Below are 11,708 nucleotides of genomic sequence, written 5' to 3'. Positions count from 1 at the left end.
TGTCTGTCTCTGTGCACTCCAGCCTTGTTGCTTGTAGCCAGGTAGAGAAGGAAGCAGGCAATACTTGGCTGCAGTAAGATGATGAAGAAACTTTATGCTGCACTGTTTTGGCTCTTTTTTTTTAGTTTTATTTTATTTTTAAACTGCTGTATCCTGCTTGTATCCTAATTACTGTCTCCCAAGATCCTGGAGGAAACCAGGAATTCTTTTTGCTTTCACTACTGAGGAGAATCATCTAGGGGTGGAGAGGGACCTGCCCAGCTCAAAAGCCAAAAAGTGCCCATTCATCACATCAGCATTTACCTTGCAAGCAGACCAAAGCTGTGCTTTGAACAACCCATCATCACCTGAAATAATAGTCCAGTCCTCATAATAATGCCTGTTTTGGTGCTTCTGAGGATGCCAGCCAGGTAAAGGGGTTGTCCAGAGGATTGCTTACAGTGGGTTGGAAAATGAAACTGTTCTGTAGGATGGGGGCTGCCAGTGAGTTAGTTATGTGATATTATCTGTGTAAGTGTTGCAGAGGATGTACGGTAATGGAAAGCGGCTGGAAGGAAGTCTTCGTAGATTATTTTCTTCCAAGTACATGTTGAGGAGACACTGGGGTGCGTACACACTGAATGACTTGAACAGAATTGGGAAAGATGGAAGATAATTTGTGGTGTAGTAGAATCAACCAGTTAGACTTAACAGCTGTCACATAAAGCATTTTTCACTGATGATTCACTGGGTCTAGAGCTTATCAGTATGGTTCTTACGTTAGACAACAGTTCTGACTCAAAAACATGAGACAAGGGGATACATGCATGTTCCTAGCATCAGTCCCAGGGTACACCTGGCTTTAAAATGGGATGATCCAGCAGATATTATTTCAATTTGAATGTCTTAAAAGGCCAGCTAGAAATTACTTGGGATGTCTTGCCTTTTAACTGCACAATATTTGCTTTACTGCTTAGTGACGGTCTCAATATAAATGCATGTAAGACGGGCTCCTCCAGATTCAGCTCCTGGCTTAGTTGAGACGAAGGCAGCTAAGCAGAAAAGGAAAATTTGAAGACCAATCCGTGACATAAAAAAGCAAGGAACTTTATGTACCCAGGATATATGCAAGAAGAAGGAAAAAAAGTGTATCAGATCACTTCTCTAATGCTGACAACTGTATGTTTTTCCTTTAGTGCACGTTCAGCCACTATTCTGACTGTTACATCCAAGTTTACTTTCATTGCAAATGCTGTTAATGAAAGCTTTGTTTTGTTAGTTCACTTCATTTGTAGATATAAGGCACACATGGTTTATAGTTGGATTTGCTGTTGCTTCTACTGACTCACTCAGCTTCCTAACTTATAACAATTGATGAAAGCAGCAGAGGTTTAGAAGCTGCACCAGTTTTATTTCAGTCAGCTCCAAAATGGATGTAGATGAACTGGCACAAGAGTCACGATCTTACATTAAATGTAAGATCTCTCATAGAGAGATCTGTGCCTGCTTAGTTAGAAACTAACCATAGATTAAACTTAATCAGATTTTCCAGAATGTGTATATATAATTTCACTGGTTAATCAAACAGTTCTGTTTTACTTATTTATGACTAATAGCATTCTGTATGTAAACACGGCCAACAAATTTATTTTTTAAGTCTTTACATGTCAGTGGCACGTCATGGCATTCCTTTTAAGGAAAAGAATTTGAGATTCTACCTCAAAAGATGAGTGGGTTTAACAGTTTTAAACCACATTATCATAAAACATTAATTGGAAAATAATTGTATTTGAGTATCTGATCTTTTATGATCCCAACATAAATAGTGCCATATTGCTAAATCCATTAGACATCTCCGGTTCGTTCTTTTCTTGGAAGGACACTTGTATAAAACAAAAGGTAATTTTATAGGCATTCAATTAAGCACATATGCTGGTTGACTTGAAAACTGTCTGCCTGACGGAGGTTGTTTTTTGAGTTATGAGTTGGGTTGGCAGCCAAAGCATAAGGTTGTCTAGAAATTGGGGGCAGGGTTGTCCTACTTCTTAATTTTCATCCTGCCAACATATGTATGACATAGGAGGGAGGCTGCATAGTTGTGGAAAGCTTGGCATAAATCATGCTGGACATGATATACCCTCCTTGTTTTTCCAGCTTCTGCTGTAAAATTACATCACCATGTAAATACAGCCCTGTACATGATCTCTTGCTTGGTGCATGGAAAAAGCCATCACTAAAATCAGCACCATGTTCCACAAACACTGCTCCAGCAGATTTACGTTCTTTTTCTAGCTTGCACTGAGGGACAGGCCATTGTCTCAGTCTATGGCAAAAGTCCCGTTGCATCCAGCAGAAACAACCAGGCTTCAAAGCTGGTTTATAGTTACTTCAGCATTGTGATGGTATGATCTATCTAACAAAAGGTTACACACAACTTGATTTTTTTAGTATTTTTTAAATAGATAAAAATATGTTCACAGTGATGTTTCTGTAAAAACTGAGTTTCATTAAAGTGTATCTGCATCTCTTAAACGTAATGCAGTTCTTCCCATAGATTTCAGTGGTTTTGAAACAAATCCTGGGGTTTTTTCCCCTGTATTTCTGACTGCAACTTTTTCTTTCCTTTTATTCGGCTGTAGAGTGCTTTTCTCCCTCAGCATAAACAAGTCTTTAAATGACATCTGCTTTTTGCAATTAACTTTCTGCTTTTCTAGTAATGTTTCCCTTCTTCTTTATCTGGTATTGGGACCAGAATTATACGTGTCCTACCTTTGCTGTTTAAAGAACTAGCTACAAGCAGGCGGCCTTCAATCCTAGGGCTTGGGTCATGTCTGATGCTCTGCATTTCTGAGCTACCTTTGTTCACAGCTTTGATGGTATGGTTCTTTGGAGCTCCCTGAACTTCTGTGTTGTCTACCACCACTGAAAAAACAATGGGACAAATCAGTTGTAACTTCTTATGTGTACCTGGGTATCTTCACTTGCCTTTTTCCTTTTCCAAAAATTACCTTAAGAAATTGTTTTGGGTGATGAGGAGGAGTAAGCTGGTTGTGCTTCTGACCTTTGGGACAGTATGGTTGTTTGACTGCCATTATCTGTGCTATGAGATAAAGAGGAAGGCTCAAAGAAGAGCCATCAAAAGCTGCACCTCCAGGTGGAGGGAGGCTCGTACCTCCTGTATATATGATCTGGGAAACACTCATTAGCCTGGGGACTGTAATCCCTTGCCAGATGCCCAAGGGGAGGGGTTATTGTACTGTAATTTTTATCCATATCTTGCAAAACTCTGGAGCTATGGAGAAGCTAAACAGGGAAAATTATTATAGGAGGAATGGTATGGTTCACAGATTTCTATGAAAGAGAGCACTAACTGAAAGATCTTTGAAGTCTTTGAAAAAAGAAGCAAAGCAGCAGTCATAGGAATGTACTTGTTAGTTTTAAATATAGCCAAGCTTTGTCACTTGTCATAGGAGAAGAATGAATTCTTCGTTTGTGGTACCTAGCAGAAGAAGAAAATGGCATGTACACCTAAACCAGGGCTGGGTCTCATCTGCACTGGTGTTTGTTAGTCCTTCAAACACTGATGTGGACCTATACATGTTTATCTGCCGCTTTTCCTGCAGTAAGGACAGGTTGCGTGGGGGATTGTTAAGGGCAGGTAGTGAAGGAAGTAAAAAAAAGAAGCAGAGCTTTTGTTTTGGAAAACATTGTTTTTCAAAGCAATGTAACGTGCCTGTAACTATTGACAAAGCTTTTATTTGGCGTGGCTTAAAACAGATGATTACGCATTTAGATATTTGCTCAGGTTCTTTCAGTACTTCCCTGGCATGAGACTGAATTCATCCTCTTTGTATTTAAATAATGCTTCATTCTGCTGTGTTCACTGACCTTTGAGCTCTAGACCTAATTATGCCAGATTTCCTATGGAGTCACCCCTTATGACTGATTGTCTGTGGTGTGCAGATCAGGGTAGACCTTGAATCTTTTTGCTGCACATCAGGTAGCGACAAAGTCTCTCTGCCAGGTGGGTTCTCTGATTTCTAGTAAAGAGGTGAGCCTGTAACAGCTACTCTTTCATCTGGGAAACTGGCTTTCCTTTGGCTGCCTGAATATTGTTGGGTTTGCTTGAAACCTTTGGAAACAGAATTTTCTGTGACATCTTTACCGTCAGTCACATTTGACTGCAATGACTAATAGGCTCAAAAATTATTGTGGACCTCAGAGAGAATGACAGAAAACAGGTCATGCTGCTTCAGGACCCTGGGGCTGAGCTGTGTTTTCCTCTGTTCTGCCACAGGCTGGAGAAGCTCTTCAGATCATTGCTGATCACAATTCCAGCAATACTAGTTCTCAAGGCACCTCATGCAGTTTCTCGGAAGACACATCTATTAAAGCATGGGTATTTTGGAGCAGTATGCTATGGAGCTGGCCGCTTGCTGGGGTTTCACAGTAATGCAGTTTTAAAGATACAGGTGAAAAGTTTTGATGTACCTTGAAATATCCGTTGACTAAAAGCAGAAGCAGAAGTTTAATTAAGGTTAGTATGAAGAAATGCTTTAAAAGCTTCATTTTTAGGTAATAAAATAACTAGTAGCAGCAGACATCAAGCCCCTTCTAATGTCCTGCACGTACATCTAATTAGGGCTCCATAAAAGCTCAGGGGTAATAATAATGCCTTTTTTAAACCACCAGCCTTGCTGTTTAGCTTCGGTGCAGAGGTTGAAAAGCATCGTGTTCCACTGGCAGAGTGCTGACTCTGGCAGCTACAAACTGTCCTGAACCTTGGGAGCAGGATCTGAGGTTTCTAACCATTGTTTTCAGATCTACCCTGTGACTTGCGCAGAACATAAAAAAAAATTCACCAGTGGGATCAGCTTAGTTTCACGTAGTCTGACTTGCTTTTGGAGCATGTACCTTACTGAGAGTTGTGAGTCTGTGGATCTAGATTTACTGCACAAACATCTCTAAAGAACTGGATGATTCAATGGTGACTCAGATCAAAAGTTTTGGAGGGTTTCTTGTAAGAGCAGGACAGACAAGCCCAAGGAATTCTGGATGAAACTGACAATCAAATCTGCATTTTTGATTAACATGACTGGCTCAAGCTCAAAAGCCTGTGTGGGGAGAAAAGTGGGTCAGAATACCCATGAAAGAAAGCTAGAGAAAATTAGATAAATATGCAGAGGAAGGGCTGCAAAAATCAGAATTAATACACTCCTCTAATTTCAAAGGCAAGGAAGTAGAGTCCTGATGATGTTAGGGGCACTTTAACCAAGCTCTTGTGCTAAGGTGAAGTTGATCTTTGGAGTAGAAGAGGATCTCTGAGGCTCTAGTCCTTTGCTGTCTCTCCACATTAGCATTTCTGCTGATTACCATTCTTTAGTGTAGACAAATTGCATTGTGTGTATAAATTAAAGCCTTAAGTGTGATGAATTCAACAGTACACCACAATGGGATTTCTGGTATTGAGTCTGCACGTAATGCCAGAATTCATAGAGAAAGAAACATAACATCAGTGTGGATTCAGTATTGTCTGTCTAGCAGCACTGTTCCTTGCTGTGGGAGTAAAAATCCTACAAATAGTCTTTTGGAAAGTACAGCAGATGCTGATATTCTAGTGAAACTGAGTGGTATTTATGGCATCCACTTGCTCTCAGCTACTTTATTTCATCAGCACTTTGTTCTCTTTCCCTGCCTGCACCTCTCTTAGTTGCGTAAGAGATAAAGCATAGTCAAACACATCCAGCTGTTTTACTTCCTTTAATCAGCCCTGGAAGGTCATCGGAATGACAAGTTTCTCCTGTGCTTTAGAAACGTATGTCAAATCTGTTTGCAAATGTCCCTCTGTATGAACAGATCAAAGTGCTAGCCTGGTCAACAAAAGCAATGAGTGTATCCGCCATGCCAACTGCATCAACACTTCAGCAGGAATTTTGGCAGAACTAGCCATGAATCCAGTATTCAGGTGCACATCCTCAGCTGGTGCAACACAAACTGGACTGTGCATCAGTAGATCTGAGCCAGCTCATCTTAGCTGGGGGTCTAGACATGCAAGCCACAGAAACTACAAAGCTAAAGTCTGCTAAAAAGTAAGAAAATTGTGACTGTTGCTGTTCATCCCTTGAAAACTTCAGTAGGCTGTGTCGGGGTCTCAGAAGCAACTATTCAGGGCTGGAATTACACTTTCAGCAGCTCATGTGAAAATGGGAAAGAAGAACCCTTCCTGCAGTCTGGACTGATGCAGAATTATTCTGCGTGGTCTTTCATATCCCTGGAGATCCATGATTTGCTTTCTCAGTTTTAGTGTTTCCTGATTAAAATACAGCTTCATGGTAACTCATAAGCTTTAACCACTTGTATCTCTCCTAGTAAATAGAATTTCTTGATGTGGCAGGGAAGAGGGACATAGAGGGGAAGAATATTTACAGTGATCCTTGTCAGGACTGCAATAGGCTACTTTAATACTTCTTTGAACTAGTTGTCTGTGAGCTGCAAGTGGGCAGCCACTTCGACCGTAACAGAAAAGGTTAAGAAACTGAACTCAGAAAAAAATGGGCTAATTTCGAGTCTTTTGACACTGGGACCAAGTCTGTTTCTTCATGTGATGCAACAGAGAGAATTCTTTCTTACCTTACAGGAAAGACCTAAACCAATAAATGCATAAAATGTATTGCTTATTAATTATAGTATTATGTGTCCTTACCTATGTTAATGAATACCTCAAAGAGTTATAACAGCAGTGATTTTTTCAGACATTTGGTTTTTCTTTTTTTAAGCTCCTGCATTTCTGACTTTGGGCAATGCAAATAAATTGGCCGTATTTACTTTGAATGAGACTGAACTTTTTTCATGCAGTATTCATTCAGTAACTGGTTTTCTGTAGAGGGTGTTTAATAGCTTATTTTGTTGACTGAATTTGATCTAAAATCTGAATTTTGGTTTCATTTTAATATTATATTGCCTGTTTATCTGCAGTATGCCAAATAAAAATGCTGTAGGTTGTCAGAAGTGAAGGTGGCAAAGCATTTATGGGAAGGGTAAATCTTGAAGGATGCAGAACTGATTACCGAGTTGTAGTTCTAACAGGTTTAAATATAACCCTCACTGATTATCCCTGGAGGTAGTTAAGTGTTTGAGGTTGTTCAACAGTCTTTGCAAAACAATGCAATGCTTTCAGTCCAAGGTCCAAGACTGTCTCCTCTCAGAAGGTGTCTGCAGCTGTTAAAAGAAACAATGGGAAAGACAAGAATTAAATTGGGATTATTCTTTGACTGTGGGCCTTTTGAGTCAGGCTTGAGACACAGCAGAGATGCATCAAAGCCGAATGGCTGCTACCCGTGCTGCATGAATTTTTGCCAAACCAAAGGACTTTGTTCTCCAGCTCTGTTGCCAGTCACAGAACTTAAATCATAATACACAATATCTAATAGTAAGCTTGCAAATGTTCTGATGAACTGCTTTTGTGCAGTAGAGTGGTTCCTGTGATCTTCAGTCTTTTACAGGGGAGCCAACAATGCATGCTTGGAAATGCATCTGCTAATCAAACAGCCCAGAAACCCCTCCCTTGGCATTTACCGAGTTCTGCAGCGCTCAGATTTACAGGTAATACAAGCCATAGTGAAGTAGAGCTATGCAGCAAATCTTAGTTCCAAGGATAAAATTCTGAGGATTTGAAACGTTAAAAAATACTTCTCTAACAAGAATCTGGAAGATTCTGAACCTGCAACATATAAAGGTTGCTGTCATTTCAAAGCATGCCCAGGGAAGTAAGAGTCTGGAAATGGGAGAAGCCTGAGCCTCAGGTACCACAGCCTCCTGAAAGCACACCTGACAATTCGGTGTCTAAGGCTTTTATGAGTTCTATAATGGAGATCTGTTTCCTAATTAATGGAGATTAACTTAGGCTGTCTATGCAACCATCTTACAGAAATATAAGCACTACACTACACGTAAAAGTGAAAATCACTAAATGCACATGTTCAGAAAGAGAAGGTGAAGTATATTACAACCTTTCAATTTGGAGGAATTCCTTGAGGGCCCAGGAAGAAACCAGAACATACTGAGAAACTAAGATAAGAAACTGTGACACTACAAACACTACGATTAATCTGTGATAAAACCATTGGAATCTGCAAAGCAGTGGCAGTCATCCAGGTGACAAAAGCTCCTGTACAATTACTAAGGCTATGACAGAATGTATGTAATGGGTGATCCAAAATACAAGAAGAAAGGAAGGTTAAAGAATAAGGGCGTGCAATGCTAATGAGGATGTCAGAGGAAAAAAACCATGCTGATTCCCCGTGCTGCAGCAAATGGCATAAGCTAATGCAATGTTCAGCATTTTGATGAAGATACAAAATCTGCAGTGGATCGGACAGCCACACAGGCGTTTCCTTGTGCCAGTGCCCCGTGCACAGATGAAGACAGCAACGTTGCTGCCACAAATAAATTCTTCATGGAGAAAGGATCAGGGGACCATGTTGTGACAGGTAAAGCACATGATCCTCATGAAAGCATATGGGCTACTGCCTGCTATTAAACAGCCACAGAGTGAAAGCTGAGAAACTTAATGGGACTGTGTTTATGTTGGAAACTAGTATCTAACTGCCTGGATGTCAGTTAGAGCCAGAGATGGCAAAGAGGAAAAATCCTGACATTCTGGAGTTTTGTCACTTCTTGTCATGGTACATGCATTTACATACACACACAGACAGACACACGCATAGACTGGAAGACAAATGGTTTTGGCATCAGCATCATAAGAGGTGGTCCTGTGTTGAGTGAGCTTGTTACTGTGAGTAGAAATAAACCAGCCAAAAAAAAGGTGACACTTTCTTCAGACCCTACCCAGATAAACAGCATGTTTTGCCTAGGGACCCAGAATTCATATCATCTCCCTCAGTGAAGTCAGCAACTTCATAAATACCAAGTTGGCAGACATTGTCCCCACAAGCCTATACCGAGTACTTCCATAGAAAAGGCTGTCCAGTGCCTTTGTTAGAATGGTTGTAAATGTAGAAAGTGCAAAATAACATGAAATACAAAGGGGGCATACATAGTATCATGTTTGTAAGGTCAGGTATGGGGGATGCTTATAGACTCAGCCAACTATCAGACAGAAAGGAAGGCACATCTTAGGACCACCATCCCAGCCACTGGGGTATGATACGAAGGCATTGATTCTTTATATTCCATTCAATTTTGAGTGTGCAATCATGTCAGGGATAATATGTCAGGGTGATGAGGTTAATTGCTTAATTGCTGTTTATCCTAGCTGATTGCAGGCCTCCCAAATTACATTTACTTTAAAAGCACTGAAACGTTTCCTGATGTCACTAATCAATTAGCCTGCTGTTGGAACTTACAGGAAGGGGTAGTAAAGGCAAAGCTCTAGCACAGCAGTTTCTGGAGGTGCATACTGAAAGCAGCAATGGGCACAGTGTACATTTTCAGAGGGCGAAACTGGTATTCTGTGCTTCAGAATAAAGACATTTGACTGGTAATCCAGTACTGTTGCAAAAGTGGGAAATACCATCCTAAGACCGTAGTTAAGAGTTCTGCACAGATGACACAGAACTATGCATTGCTTCACTTGGTGCTGGGAAAGCCCCAGCTGGGGGATGGTGTCAAAAGCTGTAGTCATCATCTTTCAAGACAGATATAGACAAAACGGAGGGTTTAGAAGAAATTACGAGATTAAGAACAAGAAAATCTGACCTGTGAGTAAGGAGTAAGGGTACTGGGTTGTTTAAACCAGAAAAGAGAAACTGTGGAGATAAAATTATAATATATGAATATGCAAAAGTTTGTTGAAAAGGAGAACAGAGAATGGCAGTTCTTTATGTCTGCTAGGGATGAACTGAATACTCATGCCATCACAGATAACAAGAAAGTTTCAGCTAGAAAATATCCACTTCAGTTTTTTAGACGGCCCACCCAGCAGCATGTTAACCTCTTTCTGGAACACTGAAGCAAGAAGAACATGCTCAGATAGAGCCTGTGTATCTTAAAAGTTTGATTATTGATGAACGTGAATGAAAATGTGAGTTTCTTTACTTCTTTAGTTTGCTGGCCAGCAGAAGACTCTTTAGAAAACAGTTCTTGCCAGTAGTCCAAAAATTATATATGAAAAGTTTTTAGTGAAATTAACATAATATCTCTTTTAGTCTGGCTTTTTAATGCTTTCATGAAAGCTCGGCAGTTCTCAGAATCAAAACTGACAAAAGGTTAATTTTCCAAAGGGAATGTGGAGCACTCACCTCACTGAGGACGAGGAAATAACCTTATATAATTCACCCATTGGGTAGATACGTATTTCTGATACAGTCATGGTCCATGTGGTAAATGTGATGGTAGTACTACCATAAAGCACAACTTTCAGCAAACACAGCATCTCTGCCTTTTGCTTAATCCATTCATTCCTTATTGACTGTTCTATCCCATAAACGCTGTTTTGTAAAACCTTTCCATTGCGTCAGGTATGAGCAAAAAGCTAAAACAAAGGTTCAGTCACTTCCCTGATCAGGGGCCTCCTCACACATTCCTTGGGCACCTTTCATTGCAAGGGGTGTGTCAAGTACGCACAGGGTTCCTGGTTAGGCCACCAGCCAGAAATACGGGTTTAGAAAGCACTGTTGAAAAGATTTAATAAGTGCTGGGTTTTCATCTCATGTTGGAAGCTCCCTTAGTGATTTCCACTGTCCAAGCCCACTTTCATCAGTGTGGTTGTTAACAGTGACAGTTAATGAAACAGGATAACAGGATGAAGATGAGTGCAATAAAATCACGGTGGTATACAACAGGGGTGGTATTTGTTCCAGTTCTCTCTCCTGGAAACAAGCAGGACCATACTGAAATCGGTGAAAATGCTTTTGCCTTTAATTTGTTTCCTTTCTTTTTGAAGTCTCATCCCATGGTACCATCAGTTTCTTTTTGACTTAGCAGCTGGAATCTGGTATTTCTGTCTATGGGGACGGCAAGGATTTAGTCAGAGTGAAGAGCTAGTAATCTGGAACAAAACACTGGCAGCATGAAAATACATTCTGTTCTTGGTTTAAAGCTGAATTTGCCTTAACTTGGTGAACTGGTGGCTGCTTTGAACTTGAATGTGTTTTGACTTATTCACATGTACAAGGTAACCATTAAAAAGCCCCACATTCTATATTAATGGGACACATGCATGAGGTAAATTTTAAGAAAGTAGCTTTTGCTTGATCTTCTCTAAAATTACTGTAATGCACAGTTGGAAACTCAAGCAGCACCACTGGAGACTCTTAAAATTAATTGGTTTACATTTCAGTCCCAGCCTATTTACATTTATAGTATAGTCTGTATTTCCAGATGAAATTGATTAAGCACATTTTGAATTTCAAAGTCCTTCTGTGTTCACTCATTTGTTTGTCTGACGCACAAGCAGCTCTTTGCTGGTTCCTGAATGAGTCCAGGTATAACAGGACTGGGCCTACCATATCTTATGTTGATTTTCTGATTGTGGTATTTTATTACGTTTAATTTACATACTGAAACCATTTTTTTTTTCTTTTACAGAGCTTCCTGTTGGCATTGTGACATTGTGTGAATAGCATATAATCTTGACTCCTTTTGCAAGACCATGTGGTCTAATGCCAACTTTTTATTTAAAAAGGGTGTGAAAGGATTTGACCTATGAGAAAATGATGCTAAACATTAACTGTGACATCATTTGAGCACCTGCCTCATGAATAACCCCG

The sequence above is a fragment of the Falco biarmicus genome, chromosome 7 (assembly GCF_023638135.1).
Source record: "Falco biarmicus isolate bFalBia1 chromosome 7, bFalBia1.pri, whole genome shotgun sequence".
Classification (NCBI taxonomy): Eukaryota; Metazoa; Chordata; class Aves; order Falconiformes; family Falconidae; genus Falco; species Falco biarmicus.
Note: the sequence above shows the minus strand (reverse complement) of the source record.